We start from the raw sequence: 16,849 nt of genomic DNA, 5'->3' as shown, positions 1-16,849 counted from the left end.
AGTCCGCCAGAGGACGTCTGTAATTGATGAGATCACCTCCTTGAGCACGCCTCCACATACATCTTGAACACATCATAAGTTTCAAACCTCACAAAGGACCATCAATGACACGAATAAGAACATAGTTTTATTTTGCAACCTGTCTCCATGAACATAAATGCACTGAACACGTCTCTCAGGAAGTTCTCCGACTTCTAAAGAGGGGCAGGTTTCATAACAGTCTTGAAAACAATGTTTGACAACTTCATCACATTTGATGAGCTCGTTGGTGTACGCTGTAGTGACGGAACAGGAATAAATCACGTGAAGAAAGCTCTAAACGACTGTGTTCGGCAACTCCAGAAACTACATTAGCGAACAATCGCTTATGTAACATGGAATATGCATGCTGCGAAGCTGTGCTGCAACAACACAATATTTCCGGTAAATATAGCGCGCTGTAATATCCTAGCGGATATTTCTGTACTATTGTGGGGGCCTCGAACGAGAGAAGTAGTATGCTGCCGCTATTGGACATATACATATGTATATAATGCAAAGAGAAAGTGTCTGAATGCCGCGAGTTAATATAAAATAATGAATAAGGGAGCCGGAGACGGAAGTTACATGAAAGGAAGTAAAACAGTTAGTAGTTTAATGCATTAGTTAACAGAGATACCGTATTTTCCGGTGTAGAACGCGCACTCATAAAAACGGGCCGAATTTGAAAAATGTTCGATGTATTACGCGCACCGCAATGGTGCTACAATATTCTGTACTTCCACCAGTGTACACAATGCATATGCTATATTTGAAACACATTGTGCCAAATCCGTTAAAGTCCGATGCAACAGCGTCGCTCTCATAGTATACTTCAGTCTCCTCTCTACTTTCCGTTCCGCGTCCCTTCTCAATCACGCCATTCTTCTGAAATGAATTGAAGATTATTAAGTGCTGAATAGCATCCCTAAGCAGCATCATTAACCTTTTATGCATAGATTGAGAAGTTACCCGTCAAAAAGAACTCGTTACAAGTTAAGTTACCGTGTGAAAAATGTAACTAAGTTAATAACGAAGTTCTTCAGCCTGAAATATAACTCGCAGTTACTGAGTTACTTAAAAAAAAGAACGAATTACTTCCAAGTTACTTGGGGCACAAAATAGCATTACGCAGGTCCAGCGCGCGTGAGCAGTTGAGTTAGTTAGACCTTGAGTTGCCTGCGGAGGAGTGCAACACGCTTAGATCGTTTTCGTTTATGTCCAACAATAGACCTCTCCCTGTTTGTAAACAAGTGACGTGATTGTGTTCGACAGCGCCACAAATTTGGTACAGTTGAACTACGCTAGAAGCTAGAGGTGAACAAGGTTGCGCCCGAAAGCCACGGTCTTGAGGGGATGACGATATGGGGGTCCTGCTCTTCTTTCAATGTGAGGCAGCGAACAAGTGCCCATTCGTGGAACCCAGCCCTCTCCTTCCGATTTGTTTCGGTTTCGATCTGTCTACCAACGTCATGATGACGTTTCTCTTGTAGAGGTTTATTCGAACGCTTTGGATCTTACTCCCTGTGGGCGCACAATGGTTCAGCTTCATTTCAATGGCAGCGGTTCTTACTTCCTGAATAAAATACTGTCATTGATTGAATATCACTTTATATGGCAAAAAATGCCACGAAGGAACCGGAGAGAAAGAGAAAATATGTGGACGTGAGTGAAAAACGAGTTAAAAGTGACTTGGAACTAAAGTTACTTTGGGAAAGTTACCTGAAACAGGAACGAGTTCCTCTGAAAGTTACCACGGCGCAAAAGTACAGAGTTAAGTTACAAGTTACCAAAAAAGGGACTTAGTTACAAGTTACTTGTAACGAGTTACCTCGAACTCTGCTTTCATGAAGTCCAGTGCCCTTTCGCCGGTTTTTTCAACTGACCCTAAGAGATACGGGAGAAAGCCACATCACACTCAGGAAGATGGTAGAATTTGTACGTCACCGTCCTGGAAAGCAATTCTGGAGGAAAATATTTCCGTGTATAAGGCTAACCGTTAGATAACGCGCAGGACCTCTTCAGAACACTTTTTTACTGCATAACGCGCGCGTAATACATCAGAAAATACGGTAATTAACTCTTAGATTTAAAACGTTACTAAAATACGGAGAGCGACGTTTCGGAGGAGGCTCCGAAGCTCCGCTTCTTCAGGATAAAGATAAATGACTTTGTGCTATGGCTGATGTAGGTTTCTTGAATGACGTCACAGTTTAGTATGAGCTCGCCACCTGGCGATTGTCGTACAGAGTTATGGAAATTTCCGGGAAGGTCACGTGCGGGGTCCTTATCCTATGGTTGACATAATCTGGGGTATTGTATAGAGACGGTTCGCGTTCCAAGGTATAATGGAAAGGCTGGCTTTGTTGTAATCTGAAAAAAGGAAGGTAACACCAAGTGAACTGTACAATTGAGGAGAGGGGCCATTGCTTTCTCTATCTGGCTTTGATGCTACGAACAGTAGAGATGTCTGGATCTTCATTTATCAGAGATTTAAACTTATAAATGAGAAGTGACTCGGGTTATTCTCTTGATCGGTCGGACTGAAATCCAGATTCAACAATAAAAATTGATACATCAGCAATTGAGTGTTCAGGTTGATTGACGTGACGCGAAACCGCGAGGTTTGGCTTCTTAGTTACATCAGACTTGTGGTTGGTGAATCGAATTCTGAATGAAGTTTTTGTCTGGCCAATATATTGGAAATTGCATGTGTTACATTGCAGGAGTTAGATGATATTCTGGCATTCGCCAGAAGTATTATAAATAAATAAATAAATATTAGAAGAATTGCAATCCAACTTGCCAAGTACATTTGTGAATTAGTACTTTGAACTGTTTGGCATGTTTGCCTTAATTTGCAGATCTGACACCTCCTTCCGTTGCAACTGTTTTACTTCCTTTCATGTAACCTCCGTCTCCGGCTCACTTATTCATTATAGGGCTGTTGCACTGAAGTTTGCACAGCGCCATTTCGGGCCCAAACGGCCGCGGATCCCAACAGTAAGGAGTTCCATCAGCGGGTTTTGCATGGTGTGTCAAACGGTATGGTGCCAAGGAAGCTACAAAACCTGTAGGAAATCAACAGAAAAAGCGGTGCTTCTTGAAAAGCGCGAACAACTCCAAACCGTGTACTTGAAAGTGCCGCGTCGTTTGCAAAACTGGGGAGTGTTGCATGATTTGGGGCGCTGATGTTGCTGCTCACTCCCGCCACCTGGACCAGAGCAACAGGCCCATATATATGTGTGTATATAATTCAAAGGCTCAGGAAGGCGGTTGACCACGAGAATGAAATAAGCAGGAAAAATCAGAAGACGACAAAGAGCTTACAGGAAAACACAAAGGGGAGTTTATTAACACATACAGGGATAGGGATCGACGTTTCGGCAGTCAGCGCTGCCTTCGACGGGACTGGGATTTGGTGACAGGAACATGCTTTATATATGGGAGAGGGTTATGTGCAAGGGAAAGAGTGCAGCGCATGCGCTTTTGTCATGAGTAATGCAGGTTGGGAAATGACATGTGAAAGGTGAATGACAGGAACTGTGCAGCAGGATCTTGACCCGTGAGCCTGGAAAGAGACAAAAGAGCGTATGCATTGTGGAAGGGGGGGGGGGAGGAATATATATTTATTGAAAGGAAAGGTCATTGTGGAAGGACTATGAATGTAGGTGACGAATAGTTCAAAGGATTCCTGGGTCTTCGTTAATCTTACACTGGAATGTAAGAATGAGATAAGATTCGCGCTGTTCCCTGCACCGCTGGCATGGAAAGCCTGACAGTAGGATGAAAATAGATATGTTGGTGATAGAGTGACCTGGTTTACTGAAGTGACGTGATGCTGGCAGATTAGGAAAATAGCCGAAGCTCTGTAGCTGCACGTTGAGCATATGTTTATAGTTTGACCGTGCACTCCCAGCCGAGTACAGCTGTTTCGTCCTACTTGGGACTCGTCAGCCCGGCGTAGCGAAGTGACAGGGTCTTGGGTCGGCGCTAACAGTGCGTCACGGCGAGACGTCAATGTTCCACGGTAACGGCGTCACCTGTGGAGGCCGCAGTGCAAGGTAGCAAGTACATATGCAAAGGGAAAATAGCCGAAGCTCTGTAGCTGCACGTTGAGCATATGTTTCCAGTTTCACCGTGCACTCCCAGCCGAGTACAGCTGTTTCGTCCTACTGGGGACTCGTCAGCCCGGCGTAGGGAAGTGACACGGTCTTGGGTCGGCGCTAACAGTGCGTCTCGGCGAGACGTCAATGTTCCACGGTGACGGCGTCACCTGTGGAGACCGCAGTGCAAGGTAGCAAGTACATATGCCAAGGGAAAATAGCCGAAGCTCTGTAGCTGCACGTTGAGCATATGTTTACAGTTTCACCGTGCACTCCCAGCCGAGTACAGCTGTTTCGTCCTACTGTGGACTCGTCAGCCCGGCGTAGGGAAGTGACACGGTCTTGGGTCGGCGCTAACAGTGCGTCTCACGAGACGTCAATGTTCCACGGTAACGGCGTCACCTGTGGAGGCCGCAGTGCAAGATAGCAACTACATATACAAAGGGAAAATAGCCGAAGCTCTGTAGCTGCACGTTGAGCATATGTTTGCAGTTTCACCGTGCACTCCCAGCCGAGTACAGCTGTTTCGTCCTACTGGGTACTCGTCAGCCCGGCGTAGGGTAGTTACACGGTCTTGGGTCGGCGCTAACACTGCGTCTCGGCGAGACCTCAATGTTCCACGGTGACGGCGTCACCTGTGGAGGCCGCAGTGCAAGGTAGCAAGTACATATGCAAAGGGAAAATAGCCGAAGCTCTGTAGCTGCACGTTGAGCATATGTTTACAGTTTCACCGTGCACTCCCAGCCGAGTACAGCTGTTTCGTCCTACTTGGGACTCGTCAGCCCGGCGTAGCGAAGTGACACGGTCTTGGGTCGGCGCTAACAGTGCGTCTCGGCGATACGTCAATGTTCCACGGTAAAGGCGTCACTTGTGGAGGCCGCAGCGCAAGGTAGCAAGTACATATGCAAAGGGAAAATAGCCGAAGCTCTGTAGCTGCACGTTGAGCATATGTTTACAGTTTGACCGTGCACTCCCAGCCGAGTACAGCTGTTTCGTCCTACTTGGGACTCGTCAGCCCGGCGTAGCGAAGTGACAGGGTCTTGGGTCGGCGCTAACAGTGCGTCTCGGCGAGACGTCAATGTTCCACGGTAACGGCGTCACCTGTGGAGGCCGCAGTGCAAGGTAGCAAGTACTATGCAAAGGGAAAATAGCCGAAGCTCTGTAGCTGCACGTTGAGCATATGTTTACAGTTTCACCGTGCACTCCCAGCCGAGTAAAGCTGTTTCCTCCTACTTGGTACTCGTCAGCCCGGCGTAAGAAAGTAACACGGTCTTGGGTCGGCGCTAACAGTGCGTCTCGGCGAGACGTCAATGTTCCATGGTGACGGCGTCACCTGTGGAGGCCGCAGTGCAAGGTAGCAAGTACATATGCAAAGGGAAAATAGCCGAAGCTCTGTAGCTGCACGTTGAGCATATGTTTACAGTTTGACCGTGCACTCCCAGCCGAGTACAGCTGTTTCGTCCTACTTGGGACTCGTCAGCCCGGCGTAGCGAAGTGACAGGGTCTTGGGTCGGCGCTAACAGTGCGTCTCGGCGAGACGTCAATGTTCCACGGTAACGGCGTCACCTATGGAGGCCGCAGTGCAAGATAGCAAGTACATATGCAAAGGGAAAATAGCCGAAGCTCTGTAACTGCACGTTGAGCATATGTTTACAGTTTCACCGTGCACTCCCAGCCGAGTAAAGCTGTTTCCTCCTACTTGGTACTCGTCAGCCCGGCGCAGGGAAGTAACACGGTCTTGGGTCGGCGCTAACAGTGCGTCTCGGCGAGAGGTCAATGTTCCACGGTGACGGCGTCACCTGTGGAGGCCTCAGTGCAAGGTAGCAAGTACATATGCAAAGGGAAAATAGCCGAAGCTCTGTAGCTGCACGTTGAGCATATGTTTCCAGTTTCACCGTGCACTCCCAGCCGAGTACAGCTGTTTCGTCCTACTGGGGACTCGTCAGCCCGGCGTAGGGAAGTGACACGGTCTTGGGTCGGCGCTAACAGTGCGTCTCGGCGAGACGTCAATGTTCCACGGTGACGGCGTCACCTGTGGAGGCCGCAGTGCAAGGTAGCAAGTACATATACAAAGGGAAAATAGCCGAAGCTCTGTAACTGCACGTTGAGCATATGTTTACAGTTTCACCGTGCACTCCCAGCCGAGTACAGCTGTTTCGTCCTACTGTGGACTCGTCAGCCCGGCGTAGGGAAGTGACACGGTCTTGGGTCGGCGCTAACAGTGCGTCTCACGAGACGTCAATGTTCCACGGTAACGGCGTCACCTGTGGAGGCCGCAGTGCAAGGTAGCAAGTACTATGCAAAGGGAAAATAGCCGAAGCTCTGTAGCTGCACGTTGAGCATATGTTTACAGTTTCACCGTGCACTCCCAGCCGAGTACAGCTGTTTCGTCCTACTGTGGACTCGTCAGCCCGGCGTAGGGAAGTGACACGGTCTTGGGTCGGCGCTAACACTGCGTCTCGGCGAGACGTCAATGTTCCACGGTGACGGCGTCACCTGTGGAGGCCGCAGTGCAAGGTAGCAAGTACATATGCAAAGGGAAAATAGCCGAAGCTCTGTAGCTGCACGTTGAGCATATGTTTACAGTTTCACCGTGCACTCCCAGCCGAGTACAGCTGTTTCGTCCTACTTGGGACTCGTCAGCCCGGCGTAGCGAAGTGACACGGTCTTGGGTCGGCGCTAACAGTGCGTCTCGGCGATACGTCAATGTTCCACGGTAACGGCGTCACTTGTGGAGGCCGCAGCGCAAGGTAGCAAGTACATATGCAAAGGGAAAATAGCCGAAGCTCTGTAGCTGCACGTTGAGCATATGTTTACAGTTTGACCGTGCACTCCCAGCCGAGTACAGCTGTTTCGTCCTACTTGGGACTCGTCAGCCCGGCGTAGCGAAGTGACAGGGTCTTGGGTCGGCGCTAACAGTGCGTCTCGGCGAGACGTCAATGTTCCACGGTAACGGCGTCACCTGTGGAGGCCGCAGTGCAAGGTAGCAAGTACTATGCAAAGGGAAAATAGCCGAAGCTCTGTAGCTGCACGTTGAGCATATGTTTACAGTTTCACCGTGCACTCCCAGCCGAGTAAAGCTGTTTCCTCCTACTTGGTACTCGTCAGCCCGGCGTAAGAAAGTAACACGGTCTTGGGTCGGCGCTAACAGTGCGTCTCGGCGAGACGTCAATGTTCCACGGTGACGGCGTCACCTGTGGAGGCCGCAGTGCAAGGTAGCAAGTACATATGCAAAGGGAAAATAGCCGAAGCTCTGTAGCTGCACGTTGAGCATATGTTTACAGTTTGACCGTGCACTCCCAGCCGAGTACAGCTGTTTCGTCCTACTTGGGACTCGTCAGCCCGGCGTAGCGAAGTGACAGGGTCTTGGGTCGGCGCTAACAGTGCGTCTCGGCGAGACGTCAATGTTCCACGGTAACGGCGTCACCTGTGGAGGCCGCAGTGCAAGGTAGCAAGTACATATGCAAAGGGAAAATAGCCGAAGCTCTGTAGCTGCACGTTGAGCATATGTTTCCAGTTTCACCGTGCACTCCCAGCCGAGTACAGCTGTTTCGTCCTACTGGGGACTCGTCAGCCCGGCGTAGGGAAGTGACACGGTCTTGGGTCGGCGCTAACAGTGCGTCTCGGCGAGACGTCAATGTTCCACGGTGACGGCGTCACCTGTGGAGACCGCAGTGCAAGGTAGCAAGTACATATGCCAAGGGAAAATAGCCGAAGCTCTGTAGCTGCACGTTGAGCATATGTTTACAGTTTCACCGTGCACTCCCAGCCGAGTACAGCTGTTTCGTCCTACTGTGGACTCGTCAGCCCGGCGTAGGGAAGTGACACGGTCTTGGGTCGGCGCTAACAGTGCGTCTCACGAGACGTCAATGTTCCACGGTAACGGCGTCACCTGTGGAGGCCGCAGTGCAAGATAGCAACTACATATACAAAGGGAAAATAGCCGAAGCTCTGTAGCTGCACGTTGAGCATATGTTTGCAGTTTCACCGTGCACTCCCAGCCGAGTACAGCTGTTTCGTCCTACTGGGTACTCGTCAGCCCGGCGTAGGGTAGTTACACGGTCTTGGGTCGGCGCTAACACTGCGTCTCGGCGAGACCTCAATGTTCCACGGTGACGGCGTCACCTGTGGAGGCCGCAGTGCAAGGTAGCAAGTACATATGCAAAGGGAAAATAGCCGAAGCTCTGTAGCTGCACGTTGAGCATATGTTTACAGTTTCACCGTGCACTCCCAGCCGAGTACAGCTGTTTCGTCCTACTTGGGACTCGTCAGCCCGGCGTAGCGAAGTGACACGGTCTTGGGTCGGCGCTAACAGTGCGTCTCGGCGATACGTCAATGTTCCACGGTAAAGGCGTCACTTGTGGAGGCCGCAGCGCAAGGTAGCAAGTACATATGCAAAGGGAAAATAGCCGAAGCTCTGTAGCTGCACGTTGAGCATATGTTTACAGTTTGACCGTGCACTCCCAGCCGAGTACAGCTGTTTCGTCCTACTTGGGACTCGTCAGCCCGGCGTAGCGAAGTGACAGGGTCTTGGGTCGGCGCTAACAGTGCGTCTCGGCGAGACGTCAATGTTCCACGGTAACGGCGTCACCTGTGGAGGCCGCAGTGCAAGGTAGCAAGTACTATGCAAAGGGAAAATAGCCGAAGCTCTGTAGCTGCACGTTGAGCATATGTTTACAGTTTCACCGTGCACTCCCAGCCGAGTAAAGCTGTTTCCTCCTACTTGGTACTCGTCAGCCCGGCGTAAGAAAGTAACACGGTCTTGGGTCGGCGCTAACAGTGCGTCTCGGCGAGACGTCAATGTTCCATGGTGACGGCGTCACCTGTGGAGGCCGCAGTGCAAGGTAGCAAGTACATATGCAAAGGGAAAATAGCCGAAGCTCTGTAGCTGCACGTTGAGCATATGTTTACAGTTTGACCGTGCACTCCCAGCCGAGTACAGCTGTTTCGTCCTACTTGGGACTCGTCAGCCCGGCGTAGCGAAGTGACAGGGTCTTGGGTCGGCGCTAACAGTGCGTCTCGGCGAGACGTCAATGTTCCACGGTAACGGCGTCACCTATGGAGGCCGCAGTGCAAGATAGCAAGTACATATGCAAAGGGAAAATAGCCGAAGCTCTGTAACTGCACGTTGAGCATATGTTTACAGTTTCACCGTGCACTCCCAGCCGAGTAAAGCTGTTTCCTCCTACTTGGTACTCGTCAGCCCGGCGCAGGGAAGTAACACGGTCTTGGGTCGGCGCTAACAGTGCGTCTCGGCGAGAGGTCAATGTTCCACGGTGACGGCGTCACCTGTGGAGGCCTCAGTGCAAGGTAGCAAGTACATATGCAAAGGGAAAATAGCCGAAGCTCTGTAGCTGCACGTTGAGCATATGTTTCCAGTTTCACCGTGCACTCCCAGCCGAGTACAGCTGTTTCGTCCTACTGGGGACTCGTCAGCCCGGCGTAGGGAAGTGACACGGTCTTGGGTCGGCGCTAACAGTGCGTCTCGGCGAGACGTCAATGTTCCACGGTGACGGCGTCACCTGTGGAGGCCGCAGTGCAAGGTAGCAAGTACATATACAAAGGGAAAATAGCCGAAGCTCTGTAACTGCACGTTGAGCATATGTTTACAGTTTCACCGTGCACTCCCAGCCGAGTACAGCTGTTTCGTCCTACTGTGGACTCGTCAGCCCGGCGTAGGGAAGTGACACGGTCTTGGGTCGGCGCTAACAGTGCGTCTCACGAGACGTCAATGTTCCACGGTAACGGCGTCACCTGTGGAGGCCGCAGTGCAAGGTAGCAAGTACTATGCAAAGGGAAAATAGCCGAAGCTCTGTAGCTGCACGTTGAGCATATGTTTACAGTTTCACCGTGCACTCCCAGCCGAGTACAGCTGTTTCGTCCTACTGTGGACTCGTCAGCCCGGCGTAGGGAAGTGACACGGTCTTGGGTCGGCGCTAACACTGCGTCTCGGCGAGACGTCAATGTTCCACGGTGACGGCGTCACCTGTGGAGGCCGCAGTGCAAGGTAGCAAGTACATATGCAAAGGGAAAATAGCCGAAGCTCTGTAGCTGCACGTTGAGCATATGTTTACAGTTTCACCGTGCACTCCCAGCCGAGTACAGCTGTTTCGTCCTACTTGGGACTCGTCAGCCCGGCGTAGCGAAGTGACACGGTCTTGGGTCGGCGCTAACAGTGCGTCTCGGCGATACGTCAATGTTCCACGGTAACGGCGTCACTTGTGGAGGCCGCAGCGCAAGGTAGCAAGTACATATGCAAAGGGAAAATAGCCGAAGCTCTGTAGCTGCACGTTGAGCATATGTTTACAGTTTGACCGTGCACTCCCAGCCGAGTACAGCTGTTTCGTCCTACTTGGGACTCGTCAGCCCGGCGTAGCGAAGTGACAGGGTCTTGGGTCGGCGCTAACAGTGCGTCTCGGCGAGACGTCAATGTTCCACGGTAACGGCGTCACCTGTGGAGGCCGCAGTGCAAGGTAGCAAGTACTATGCAAAGGGAAAATAGCCGAAGCTCTGTAGCTGCACGTTGAGCATATGTTTACAGTTTCACCGTGCACTCCCAGCCGAGTAAAGCTGTTTCCTCCTACTTGGTACTCGTCAGCCCGGCGTAAGAAAGTAACACGGTCTTGGGTCGGCGCTAACAGTGCGTCTCGGCGAGACGTCAATGTTCCACGGTGACGGCGTCACCTGTGGAGGCCGCAGTGCAAGGTAGCAAGTACATATGCAAAGGGAAAATAGCCGAAGCTCTGTAGCTGCACGTTGAGCATATGTTTACAGTTTGACCGTGCACTCCCAGCCGAGTACAGCTGTTTCGTCCTACTTGGGACTCGTCAGCCCGGCGTAGCGAAGTGACAGGGTCTTGGGTCGGCGCTAACAGTGCGTCTCGGCGAGACGTCAATGTTCCACGGTAACGGCGTCACCTATGGAGGCCGCAGTGCAAGATAGCAAGTACATATGCAAAGGGAAAATAGCCGAAGCTCTGTAACTGCACGTTGAGCATATGTTTACAGTTTCACCGTGCACTCCCAGCCGAGTAAAGCTGTTTCCTCCTACTTGGTACTCGTCAGCCCGGCGCAGGGAAGTAACACGGTCTTGGGTCGGCGCTAACAGTGCGTCTCGGCGAGAGGTCAATGTTCCACGGTGACGGCGTCACCTGTGGAGGCCTCAGTGCAAGGTAGCAAGTACATATGCAAAGGGAAAATAGCCGAAGCTCTGTAGCTGCACGTTGAGCATATGTTTCCAGTTTCACCGTGCACTCCCAGCCGAGTACAGCTGTTTCGTCCTACTGGGGACTCGTCAGCCCGGCGTAGGGAAGTGACACGGTCTTGGGTCGGCGCTAACAGTGCGTCTCGGCGAGACGTCAATGTTCCACGGTGACGGCGTCACCTGTGGAGGCCGCAGTGCAAGGTAGCAAGTACATATACAAAGGGAAAATAGCCGAAGCTCTGTAACTGCACGTTGAGCATATGTTTACAGTTTCACCGTGCACTCCCAGCTGAGTACAGCTGTTTCGTCCTACTGTGGACTCGTCAGCCCGGCGTAGGGAAGTGACACGGTCTTGGGTCGGCGCTAACAGTGCGTCTCACGAGACGTCAATGTTCCACGGTAACGGCGTCACCTGTGGAGGCCGCAGTGCAAGGTAGCAAGTACTATGCAAAGGGAAAATAGCCGAAGCTCTGTAGCTGCACGTTGAGCATATGTTTACAGTTTCACCGTGCACTCCCAGCCGAGTACAGCTGTTTCGTCCTACTGTGGACTCGTCAGCCCGGCGTAGGGAAGTGACACGGTCTTGGGTCGGCGCTAACACTGCGTCTCGGCGAGACGTCAATGTTCCACGGTGACGGCGTCACCTGTGGAGGCCGCAGTGCAAGGTAGCAAGTACATATGCAAAGGGAAAATAGCCGAAGCTCTGTAGCTGCACGTTGAGCATATGTTTACAGTTTCACCGTGCACTCCCAGCCGAGTACAGCTGTTTCGTCCTACTTGGGACTCGTCAGCCCGGCGTAGCGAAGTGACACGGTCTTGGGTCGGCGCTAACAGTGCGTCTCGGCGATACGTCAATGTTCCACGGTAACGGCGTCACTTGTGGAGGCCGCAGCGCAAGGTAGCAAGTACATATGCAAAGGGAAAATAGCCGAAGCTCTGTAGCTGCACGTTGAGCATATGTTTACAGTTTGACCGTGCACTCCCAGCCGAGTACAGCTGTTTCGTCCTACTTGGGACTCGTCAGCCCGGCGTAGCGAAGTGACAGGGTCTTGGGTCGGCGCTAACAGTGCGTCTCGGCGAGACGTCAATGTTCCACGGTAACGGCGTCACCTGTGGAGGCCGCAGTGCAAGGTAGCAAGTACTATGCAAAGGGAAAATAGCCGAAGCTCTGTTGCTGCACGTTGAGCATATGTTTACAGTTTCACCGTGCACTCCCAGCCGACTAAAGCTGTTTCTTCCTACTTGGTACTCGTCAGCCCGGCGTAAGAAAGTAACACGGTCTTGGGTCGGCGCTAACAGTGCGTCTCGGCGAGACGTCAATGTTCCACGGTGACGGCGTCACCTGTGGAGGCCGCAGTGCAAGGTAGCAAGTACATATGCAAAGGGAAAATAGCCGAAGCTCTGTAGCTGCACGTTGAGCATATGTTTACAGTTTGACCGTGCACTCCCAGCCGAGTACAGCTGTTTCGTCCTACTTGGGACTCGTCAGCCCGGCGTAGCGAAGTGCAGGGTCTTGGGTCGGCGCTAACAGTGCGTCTCGGCGAGACGTCAATGTTCCACGGTAACGGCGTCACCTATGGAGGCCGCAGTGCAAGATAGCAAGTACATATGCAAAGGGAAAATAGCCGAAGCTCTGTAACTGCACGTTGAGCATATGTTTACAGTTTCACCGTGCACTCCCAGCCGAGTAAAGCTGTTTCCTCCTACTTGGTACTCGTCAGCCCGGCGTAGGGAAGTAACACGGTCTTGGGTCGGCGCTAACAGTGCGTCTCGGCGAGAGGTCAATGTTCCACGGTGACGGCGTCACCTGTGGAGGCCTCAGTGCAAGGTAGCAAGTATATATACAAAGGGAAAATAGCCGAAGCTCTGTAGCTGCACGTTGAGCATATGTTTACAGTTTGACCGTGCAGTCCGAGCCGAGTGCAGCTGTTTCGTCCTACTTGGGACTCGTCAGCCCGGCGTAGGGAAGGACACGGTCTTGGGTCGGCGCTAACAGTGCGTCTCGGCGAGACGTCAATGTTCCACGGTGACGGCGTCACCTGTGGAGGCCGCAGTGCAAGGTAGCAAGTACATATACAAAGGGAAAATAGCCGAAGCTCTGTAACTGCACGTTGAGCATATGTTTACAGTTTGACCGTGCACTCCCAGCCGAGTACAGCTGTTTCCTCCTACTTTAGCTGACGAACGATGCGCAGCTACCCAGAAATGACGAGCCGCAAACACGGCGAAACACGTGTCCTCTGGTGCTGTCGCATCGTTCCATGAGTATCTGTTTCTCTACGTGCAGCCATAGAAGCCATCTTAAGCTGTAATTTTAAATTTCAAACACGCCACCGTGAAGCTCCTAGGTCACGTGGGTCATGTCACTCCTCCCGATCACCGTAAAATCCCACGCATAGCGTGTCATTTATTTGTTTCTTTAATGGCCTTTTTCCCTCCTTATAATTCACTGGCTTGCACTGTGGCATTGAGGAGTGCTCAGTCACCCTCCCAGGTGTACATCGCTCGCTGAGCGACCCCTGGTTTGCCAATCCCAAACGATGCGCAGCTACCCGGAGCTGACCAGCCACAAACACGGCGAAACACGTGTCCTCTGGTGCTGTCGCATTGTTCCATGAGTATAGTATATGGAATGGAATATGGTATATGGAAGTGGAATATATGGTATATAGGAATGGTCGACGTTTCGACAGTGGCACTGTCTTCGCCAGGACTTTTTGTCCTGACGAAGACAGTGCCACTGTCGAAACGTCGACCATTCCTTTTTTAATCTATGTGTTAAATTGCCCATTAAATAAATTAGTTTTTGTTAACGTTCCTGTAATCTGTAGTCCAACTCTTATTATTTCACTTTTATTCAACTTCGTAGCCGTCTGATATATTAACCTATTTGTTATATATATATATATATATACAGTTTGACCGTGCACTTCCAGCCGAGTACAGCTGTTTCGTCCCACTTGGGACTCGTCAGCCTGCCGAGACGCACTGTTAGCGCCCAAGCGACCCAAGACCGTGTTACTTCCCTACGCCTGTTAACGTATATATATATATATATATATATATATATATATATATATATATACGCGAAACACGGCCATCGATCCTTATGGATTGATTGATATATATATATATACAGGGTGTACCATTTAAGATTGACCCCACCTTTAAAAAATAATGAATCATCGCAGAAGAATGAAACCAAGTGCATAGTGTTACCAGTGACCTTGAAGATTTAATAGTATTTTTTGTCGCGCAATTAACTGATTAATTAATTTAATTTTCTAACTTTTTAATTAGGAGGATCACACCGGAGATGTCAACTGTGAAGTTGTGGGCGTTGACATGAGAAAGCGAATGCAGTGTGTTGCAACTCTCTAGCTCATACGAGTCTTTTTTTTTCCCGGGCCAGCAGAAAGGGCCCGGAGATCCGAAATCACGACGGAATCACTTTCCGTCGCGCGAAAAGAGCGCTTGATTGCAGCGCTTTCTCACGGCCGCTTGACGAACAAGCATTGATGCCGTCCGTTCCGCCTATGCTGTTATCTGTCACGGGTGCGGGGACACCAGCAAGGTCACTGCGGCGCTTTAGCTGTTGATTCTTTGTTTTTTAGGCGTGAAACGACACAAAACACGGGAAGCGGAAGATATCTGCTCACGGCTTACCTTGATCTACGAGCGCGAGATTATTAAATCAATAAGAAAGAAAGAAAAGCTGTGGGCTATCACTGTGCCGACATTCTTTGTTGAACGCTCTGAGGGACAAACAATGCCCTACTCCAACGAACAGAAAGCGGACATGGTCCTTGCCGTAGGTGCTGCAGGGGGCAAAAAGAAAAAGGCAGTCAAGATATTTCAGAGGTGGCACCCTGGCACAAGACCACACCCATCGACTATTGTCCGTCAATACGAGGCGCTGAAGCAATATGGCAGGTTCATCATGGAGCGTTGTAGGCCAGCGGAGCTGTCAGACGATGTTCGCATCAACATCTTGGCATTTCTTGAGGCCTACCCTGAAGCTAGCATCCGCGAGGCGAGCAGGCAGACAGACGTCCGTTGTCCACGGTGTTTAGAGTGGTAAAAGAAGCAGGCCTCCATCCATACCACATACAACTTCACCAAAGGTTGGAACAAAAGGACTTTGAAAGCCGGTTGAACTACGCCAACTGGCTTTTGCAGATCGTCGATGAGAACCCCCAATTTCTAAGAAATGTCATATGGACTGACGAGGCAAATTTCTCTCGTGGCGCACAGGTGAACTTGCATAACGCCCATTACTGGAGCGCTACTAATCCGCATTGGCTTGGAAGGACGCGCCACCAGTATAAGTGGTCGCTCAACGTGTGGTGCGGTATCTGCGACGGAGCTCTCATTGGCCCCGTCTTCCTTGATGGGACACTGACCGCGGTGAGGTACCTCAATGAGATTCTATTGGGCCCCGTGGAAGAGTTTTGCGCCAACGTTCCACTGGCACGGCTTGGCAAGCTGTGGTTTCAGCACGATGGCGCACCCGCCCACAGCTCTAGCCAAGCTCGTGCCTATCTCGACAGGGCATTTCCTAGCCGATGGATAGGAAGGTACGGACCTGTGTCGTGGCCTGCGAGGTCCCCAGATCTGACGCCGTTAGATTTCTTTCTGTGGGGATATCTGAAGAATCGCGTGTACGACCAGGAGACAACAACACCTGACGCCCTTAAGGCGAGGATCACGGAAGTGTGCCGTGGAATCCCCGCGGCCACGTTGCGGAGGGCAACGGAGGACACAATTAAGAGATGCATGTTTTGTGTGACTGAGGAAGGCGATCTTTTCGAACACCTGCTCTGAATGTACATGGTATTGTTTCGGTCATGTTAAAATACCTGTGCAATGTTCTGTAAAATAAGTTGAATGAAAAAGAAGGCATACTATTTTTATCTACTCGTTTAATTCTTTGTTTGCTTGAACAAACTTCGGTTGCCAGTTTGAAAAAAAAAAAAGACGATGGCTTGGTTAATAGCGTTTCCTGCTTCCATTCCCAAGGTCGCGTGCTCTGAACGCGGGCGGAGATCACTTCAAACAAGCAATTTGTTTGAAGGTGTCGTTTGTATTGTGTCCTTTCACGCCTAAAAAACAAAGAATCAAGAGATAAAGCGCCGCAGTGACCTTGCTCGTGTCCCCGCACCCGTGACAGATATAACAGCATCGGCGGAATGGACGGCATCAATGCTTGTTCGTAAAGCGGCCGTGAGAAAGCGCTGCAATCAAGCGCTCTTTTCGCGCGACGGAAACTGATTCCGTCGTGGTTTCGGAACTCCGGGTCCTTTGTGCTGGCCCTGGAAAAAAAGACTCATATGAGCTAGAGAGTTGCAACACACTGCATTCGCTTTCTCATGTCAACGCCCACAACTTCACAGTTGACATCTCCGGTGTGATCCTCCTAATTAAAAAGTCAGAAAATTAAATTAATTAATTAATCAGTTAATTGCGCGACAAAAAATACTATTAAATCCTCCAGGTCACTGGTAACACTATGCAGTTGGTTT

The sequence above is a fragment of the Ornithodoros turicata genome, chromosome 1 (assembly GCF_037126465.1).
Source record: "Ornithodoros turicata isolate Travis chromosome 1, ASM3712646v1, whole genome shotgun sequence".
NCBI classification, from domain to species: domain Eukaryota; kingdom Metazoa; phylum Arthropoda; class Arachnida; order Ixodida; family Argasidae; genus Ornithodoros; species Ornithodoros turicata.
The sequence above is the reverse complement of the archived record's forward strand: the minus strand, read 5'-3'. Positions refer to the sequence as shown.